The sequence below is a fragment of the Tupaia chinensis genome, unplaced genomic scaffold, assembly GCF_000334495.1.
Source record: "Tupaia chinensis unplaced genomic scaffold, TupChi_1.0 Scaffold000037_3, whole genome shotgun sequence".
Classification (NCBI taxonomy): Eukaryota; Metazoa; Chordata; class Mammalia; order Scandentia; family Tupaiidae; genus Tupaia; species Tupaia belangeri.
The window spans coordinates 166,840-174,398 of NW_006159486.1; the positions used below are offsets into that span (position 1 = coordinate 166,840).

The window sequence follows — 7,559 nt, forward strand, 5'->3', positions numbered from 1 at the left end:
GCCCCCCCCCCCCCCCCACCACTCCCAGCTTTCAAGAGAGCAAGAAGAAAAACAGAAGTTAGCAGAAGATGCTGAAATAAAATCTCTCTCTCTCTCTCTTTTTTTTTTTTTTAAAGAGGTTTTTGCTACAGGGTGTGTGTGCTTGCCAGAAAGACAGAGAGAGACAGAGAGACAGAAAGTGAGAAATCACCCCCCAGGGGGCATGGTCATGCCACAATCCCTTCTCCTCCATTCTCTTCTCTGGTTGGGCATGCACACACATGCGCTCGGCGTGAGTTTAAGTTACTGGGTCCGGGACTTGAACCCCGGTCAATTACATGGGAGTTTAGCGACATAGCCATTACGCTAACTGCTGGCCCCGAAATGAAATCTCTAGAAGAAAAGGTAAGATGCTTGCTGAAATATCCAGGTGACTTAGATGATCAGACCTGTAGAGAAGATTTGCACATCCTTTTCTCAAATCATGGTGAAATAAAATGGATAGACTTTATCAGAGGAGCGAAAGGGGACACAATTCTATTTAAAGAAAAAAGCCAAGAAAACCCTAGAAAAAGCCAAAGATGCAAATAACAGTAACCGACAATTAAGGAACAAAGCAGTCACTTGGGAAGTACTAGAAGGAGAGGTAGAAAAAACACCACGGAAAAAAAATCAGAGAAGATCAGCGAGAATCCCTAAACAAATGGAAGTCACAAGGTCACAAATTTAAAGGAAAAGGAAAAAAGGCTGCTGAGCCTGGGTGTGCTGAAGGAAAAGTACAGTTTCAGGGCGAGAAAACCCAATTGGATAGTGATGATGATTTGATGAGTATGAGCCACCTTGACCAGTGAAAAGAGCAAGAGAAGAAACAGCCACGAAAGAACCTGCATCAAAACAACAGAAAAAATAAAGTGGGGTGGAGACCAGGAGTTTAGTGAACACATTTTTTTATTCATTTTATTTAGGTTTAAGCTGCCTTGCGTCTTTGAAGCCTTTTAAAAAGAAAACCGAATTAGGTCCGCTGCAACGTCCACCTGTAAGAACAGAACATCTTTTTGTTGTTTAACTAGTCTTTTCGTTTTGTTTTGTTACGCTCATGAGAATTTTTAAAAAATGCATAGTTCTGTTTGTGTTATTCAGATGATTCAAATATCAACAGGAAGACTCTTCTGCTAAATTGCTTTTGTAATATGAGTATGTATTAGCACAAACTAATAAAATGTACACTATATAAAAGAACCAAAAAAAGTTTTATTAAACCCTTTGAATTCACACCTATATGTAGGTAAATTTGGATAGTTCATACAACTGCATGATGAAAGATGGAGAGATATGGGTTACATCTGTTTTCCTTTGCTTTTTTGTCCTGTGGTCGCTCTATTCATTCAAGCAAAGCAGTGAAGATCCAGATGTGTTGGGGGGAATTGCCCACGAAAGTTCAGATGGAGTTAGACTTACCTTTGATTTGGGTCTTACTTGGAAAATGTAGGCTGTTCAAACATTTCTCCTATGTTTTTTTGTGTTATTGTTTTCATATTTGTTCTCTCTCTGTTAGATGTCTGTTCCAGTTAGCTGTTGGGTTCTCAAAGGTATGATTCTTTTGGTTTCTGTTTCCCTATGCAAAATTTATTCCGGTATTCCACACTTTGTTGTTCTTTGATAGATAATTGTTAACAGACTGACCTTTTTCCTCCTAGTTACTGATTGAAATTGGTTCTTGTTTTTTTTTCCCCCCCTTCATGTTGTTCTGTGCAAAATCAGTGACCTTAATCTGAAGTGTGGTACGTAAAGAGATCACTAGAGTTGACACAAATTTTAAATAGCAAAGAAATAGGTCACCCAGCCTGAAGTCAACAACGTGAAGACTTTATGAGTAAAAGAAGCCTCTGCTTTGTAAGTGGCCACTGACTAGTAGTCACTGTCACTTTTTTTTTTTTTTGTATTTTGAACTATAATGGACTTGATTTTTTTTTTCTTGGAGAGATTTTTGCTATAGGGCGCATGTGCTCGCCACAAAGACAGAGACAGAAAGCAAGAAATCACCCCCCAGGGGAAATGGCCAAGCCGCAATCTCTTCTCCTCCATTCTCCTCTTGGGATCTTGAGCACACATGCACACGCACCCAGCATGAGTTCAAGCCACCAGGTCTGGGACTCGAACCGCAGTCAACTACATGGGAATCCAGTGACATAGCCATTACATCAACTGCTGGTCCCCATGGACTTGATTTTCTTGAGAATGTTTTGTACCAGTGGCAGCAAGCACATCATTTAAAAGTGATTTGCCCTCTTTTTCAACGTGATTTATAGGCATTAAACTATCAGATTCCTGTCCAATGTAGTTGAAGCTTAGGAGATAAATTCCCAGTGTATAAAAGGATAATAAAAGACCTTTCATATTCTTTAAAAATAAAAAGCAATTAAAATTGTTTAGGTTTTGGAGAGCTTCTCTTCCTTTTTTTCATTCTGTCATCCTTTTAATTTTATTAGAAAACAAGTACCCATCTGTTTTTTTTAACATGAAAAAAATGTTTCTTAATTGTTTTTATTTGTAAGCCAATCATTCCAAGCAACATGATTAGTCTGAGGCAATAAATAAATGTTTTCTAGAAACTACTTCTAAAAGCCACTACTCTCCTAGTTTTCAGTTTTTCTTAAAGTCTCAAGTTTTTTGGGGTAAAATCTTTCTTGGTTTCCCAATTGCTATTAATATTTATTTTTCAATTATTATTTAAAAGGGAAGGACAGTAGGATAAAAATGAATTAGTGCAAAAAAAGAGAAAATTTGGAACAGGTACCCAAATGTGGCTTATTTTTCAGAAGGGCAATTGGATAAGCTTAGGACCAAAGAAATTAGTGTTTAAAAATCCATTTTAGCCATGTCTTCATAAGGAGAGAGGACGTCTGGACAGTGGATCTATTAGGGAAGAAAAAAAGAAGTCGGACTTTTCTGTTGAACAGAGATGTTTATACATAATTCTATTGTAATATGGAGTCTAGAAATACTGACTATAATGTATGAAACAGTGAAGATCATTCTACTGACTCCTACTGGTCAATCTTTGTTAGATGGTCTCTATTGATGACTTCACCTGAATGTGCTATTTCTTGTTCATATAGTTGCTTATATAATAATCAGTCATAAAATTTTTAAAAAGGTTAAGGTAATTTTTGAATAAAGATGAATTTACTTTTGTCCTCTTTGTTCTAAAGTAAATTAGAAGAATAAACTTCAAAGGGAAAGAATATGTACTGAGACTATCTTTGCTGTTTGGGTCACAGAACACCCCAAGTTCGTTGGGACTTGAAATTCAGTTACAATGCATTTTTGTTTGTTTGTGTTTTTTTTTTTGCATTTCAATAACTTTATTGAAAAGTGTATCTCTTAGTACCAAAACATGATGGTTATCTCTACCAACTCAAAATTAACACTGATGTATTCAAAATACTGAAATATATCAACCTTTTGGGACAATGCATTTTTATGTACATTTAAGTAACTGATCAGTGATAGTCCAACACCAAAGTATCATTTAATAAATATTGCTTACACACCTTGTATGTAAAAGGCAAGCTTTTGAAGCTAGAGAAATAAAATGGCTTCTGAGGTGAGTGTGAACATCCTGGGTATTAATCCTCTGTTAATAATTCTCTAACAACTAATAGATGCCTTGAGAAGAAAATGAGGTATACTTATGAGGGAATGAGAAAGGATGATCTTAGTATTGGTTAAGGCAAATAGAAAAGATGCCTTAGGTGTCTTTGAATTTTGCTAAGAAAGAACAGAACAGATATTTCACCATCTAGTTGAGGAAATAAGATTAAAAAAGGCAAGGGGGTCAACCATGAGTATGAAATGAGGGGAGAAGAAAATGAAAACCATATTTAGCTTCATATTTTCATATTTTATACCTAGCACTTTATTTATTTATTTATTTACTTATAGACAGTAATAGCACATTTATTATATCATCGATCTAAGGATACAAATGCAGAACACTTAATTTAAGAATAAGAAAACATCAGGCAATTCCTAGGGTACTGCTACAAATATAGCCTTCACCTACACTAGAAATTAAGCCATTCAATCATTTTGGTCATCATCCCAATCTTTCTTCCCATTTGGAGGCTTGGGCCCACCAGCTGGTTTTGCCATGATGATCTGATGCACTCTAAGTACCGTGACTGCAGTGTTAGTAGCTAGTTTGATAGCCCAGTATTTTCCTAGGTATCTAGAATACCAGCTTTAAACCTGTCCTTTACAACAGGAACTTCAGCCTCAGTATCTAATCCAATAGTCTTATTTCCTTCTTGATGTACTGCATAATGTTTAGAGATTATTTCATTGGCTTTAACTCCAGAGTTTTCTGCCAAGGCCCAGGGAATAGCTTCAAATACCTCAGCAAGCTTCTTTCTTTTTCTTTCTCTCTCTCTCTCTCTCTTTCTTACATTCTTTGTCTTTCTTTCTTTTTTATTTTTTGAGAGGTTTTTGCTATGGGGTGCATGCGCTCGCCAGAAAGACAGGGACAGAGAAATAGAAAGAGAGAAATCACCCCCCGGGGGGGATGGCCACGTCGCAATCCCTTCTCCTCCATTCTCCTCTCGTATCTTGGGCATGCACACACACACACGCCTGGCGTGAGTTTAAGCCACCGGCTCTGGGACTTGAACCGCGGTCGGCTACATGGGAGTTCAGCAACATAGCCATTACACTAACTGCTGGTCCCCATTGTGAGAACTTTGAAAGCTCATTAACACCATCATCCATGGACCTTTCTATATTATCCACAGATCATTTGAGGAGCCTCAAATTACTACGGTAGAAATTGCACCATCTTCCTTTACATGCTTAAAAACCACCACCAGTATATCTCCAATTTCTGAGAGATAAATGCTGTCACATTGTCCCAGTTATTCAAGGACAGGAGGAGTCAATCTAGGGAGGGCTGTAGCACCAACTGTCTTACACGGTCTTCTGAGATCCCATTTTGAATTTAGACTCACCAACATGATGTTGTATTTGTTTACATAATGAAGAGCCATGTCTGCCACTTTGCCGCCTGTTACTATGACATTTGTAGCAGTATCAGCTATAGCTTTTACTTGTGAATCCATGAGATTTTCTTCCCCCTTACTAAAATTAATCAATTCTTCAGCAGTTTTTTTAAATATCAATACTGTTCTCTTAGTTTCTGCTATCATGCCATCAAAAGGACAAGAGTACACTGCTATTTTTGCATCTTTGACAGATGTTACATCACCTTCGGTTTCCTTCTTAAAAAACATGCCATGTTATACTGAAGAAGACTAGATACCAGAGCCCAGATTTTTACAAATTCAGATATTATCAACATTGAATTGGTCGGAATCAGGAAAAATAGATACACATGCCTGAGCAATGAGCTTGCACAGAAAGGCTCATTACCATACTGTTTACTCATTATGGAGGTATGAAGTAGAGACAATATTTCTTCGACATCTCAGAAGTTTTTTGCTGAACAACATACCAAATCAGGAAGAATCTCTTGGGCTTTTCTGTAGGCTATTTCATAACCTTCTATGACCTTTGAAACTGACAGGCCAATTCTTAGAAGTTCTTCAGCTAATTCCAGCAGAGTTCCAGAGACTACAAGAACAAAGTTTGTACCATCTTTAACCTCTTGCTCTTGTATGTGAGAGGCCATTATGGTAATTTTGCAGCAGTTTGCTATATTTCTAACCCTCTTAAAATAGTCACCGCATCATTTGTGACAAATAACTTCTCCAGGTGGTTGATAACCGTTTTGTTCATTCCATTTGGTCCATATGCTGTCTGAGTGGTCTGTGCAGACTCTTACAAGCCTGTATGTTTCTATACACAGCATCTTCTAATCCTGAAAAGTGTTTTGCTCCTTGAGCATCTGGGCAAAGCCTGGAGCCTCGAGGATGTGAAGCACCATGACCGGCCTACAACGCACCATTCACAAGCTCGCTCAGAAGCTACCTAGCACTCTTAAAGAGATTTTGTTTTGTTTTGTTTTTAATCTTCAGCTGATGTTCAGTCATAGGAAGCCAATAACCGAAACAATAATCTTAGTCCCATTTGATTCTGGAAACATGATCTCTTTTAGCTTATTAAGGTGGTTCGGAAACGTACTAAAATATGTAGAGTTACTGGTTTTGAGCTGTGTAGTTGAGACCATGGTATGTAGTATGTAATTTAGCAATAATATGTGTCTTCATTGTTTTATTTATGGTTAAATATTGTGTATAAATACTCAATTTACATATTCAAGCATGCCAGTACTTTCATTGCTAGACATATTGGTGGTCAATATGAACAGATATGAAAAAAAATGAACAAATGTACACTTTTCCCCCTATAAACTTGATTAATTAAACAACTGTGGGATCAAAGTCCTGGGTTATAAAAGTGTGTTTGCTCTTCACACCAGGGAGCCAAGTTTGTCAGCCCTTGAGGAATTCAAACAGGAAACTTTGTTTACTAGCCAGAGGCATGGTAGAGGCCATAATTAAAAAAATGCCTAGAGAGTAGAAAGATAAGCAGTGACAAAATAACCCACTTTCCCTTATAGCTCTTTTTCTTTAGAGTATAGTAAGTGGATTTCCACCTTTTATGTATGAACTGGTCAGGGTTTTTAGTTGCAAGCCATAGAATTCACTCTGGAACATTTGAAGAAAAAGAGATTTAATAGAGTATCTCAGGTAACTCACAGACTCTCTCCAGGACTGAATGCAGCACTGCCTTTAGCAATACAGTCTAGAGCTCTGCTCCACCATACTGCAGGGTTGTTACTACTGAGGCACCACTGTAGCCCTCCACCACTGACTGTGTGTGGTGCCACATGCCAGAAGATGGGTATCCACACCTACCGAATAATCATATGCCTCCATTACCATGTTTGCCAGAAGATCAATCTCCCCATGTGGCCACTAATCCTGTTGCCACCTTCCCCTTGTTTTCACTTCTTGAGTCTTGATGGATGTATTTAGCTGATGCTTGCACTATAGCTACAAGGGAGTCTGGAGGGACTAGTGTCTTTGTTTTTGTTGTTTTGTTTAATTTAACTTTGGCAAGGCTGAGTTCACAATGTGAGAATCTGTTGAAATATTGAGAGTGTTTAGAACACATCAGGCAGATACACATGATAAGTTTCCAAAGGTTATGACTAAAGAACCTCAGTGAGAACACTTTTTTTTCGGGATAAGCTAGAATGAAAATTAATGATACATTAGCAAAGTGTGCCAACTGAAAGTTGGGGGCTATGATCCTTTTTGAATCTCACTTTGTACAGTGTGACCAAATTACCATTTCTAAATTGCAAACATCCAAAATACTGAGTGATTAAACCAAACAAGAAATATACATGTCCTATGTAGAAAGTGATAAAATGTACCAAGAGGCATAAAAGAAGACAAGAAATGGGAGGACACCTTTTCTTGGCTAAAGACTTACTACATATGAAGATGGCAGCTACCTCAAGTTCAGCCTACATGTGAATGGGAATCCTAATCCAAACCCTAAGTGAAATTTTAAAAAGGAAAACCAACTAAATGATTTTAAAGATAATCTTGGATCAT

At 37.6% G+C, this 7,559-nt stretch overlaps 2 pseudogenes; one reads left to right on the top strand and one right to left on the bottom strand.

Annotated features, from left to right (window-relative positions):
- The window catches only part of LOC106735057 (lupus La protein homolog pseudogene), a 2,662-nt pseudogene extending 1,773 nt beyond the window's left edge, over nt 1-889 (top strand).
- A 3,158-nt stretch (nt 890-4,047) lies between these two features.
- Nucleotides 4,048-5,917, bottom strand: LOC102477616 (T-complex protein 1 subunit theta-like; annotated as a pseudogene).
- Nucleotides 5,918-7,559: the final 1,642 nt, after the last annotated feature.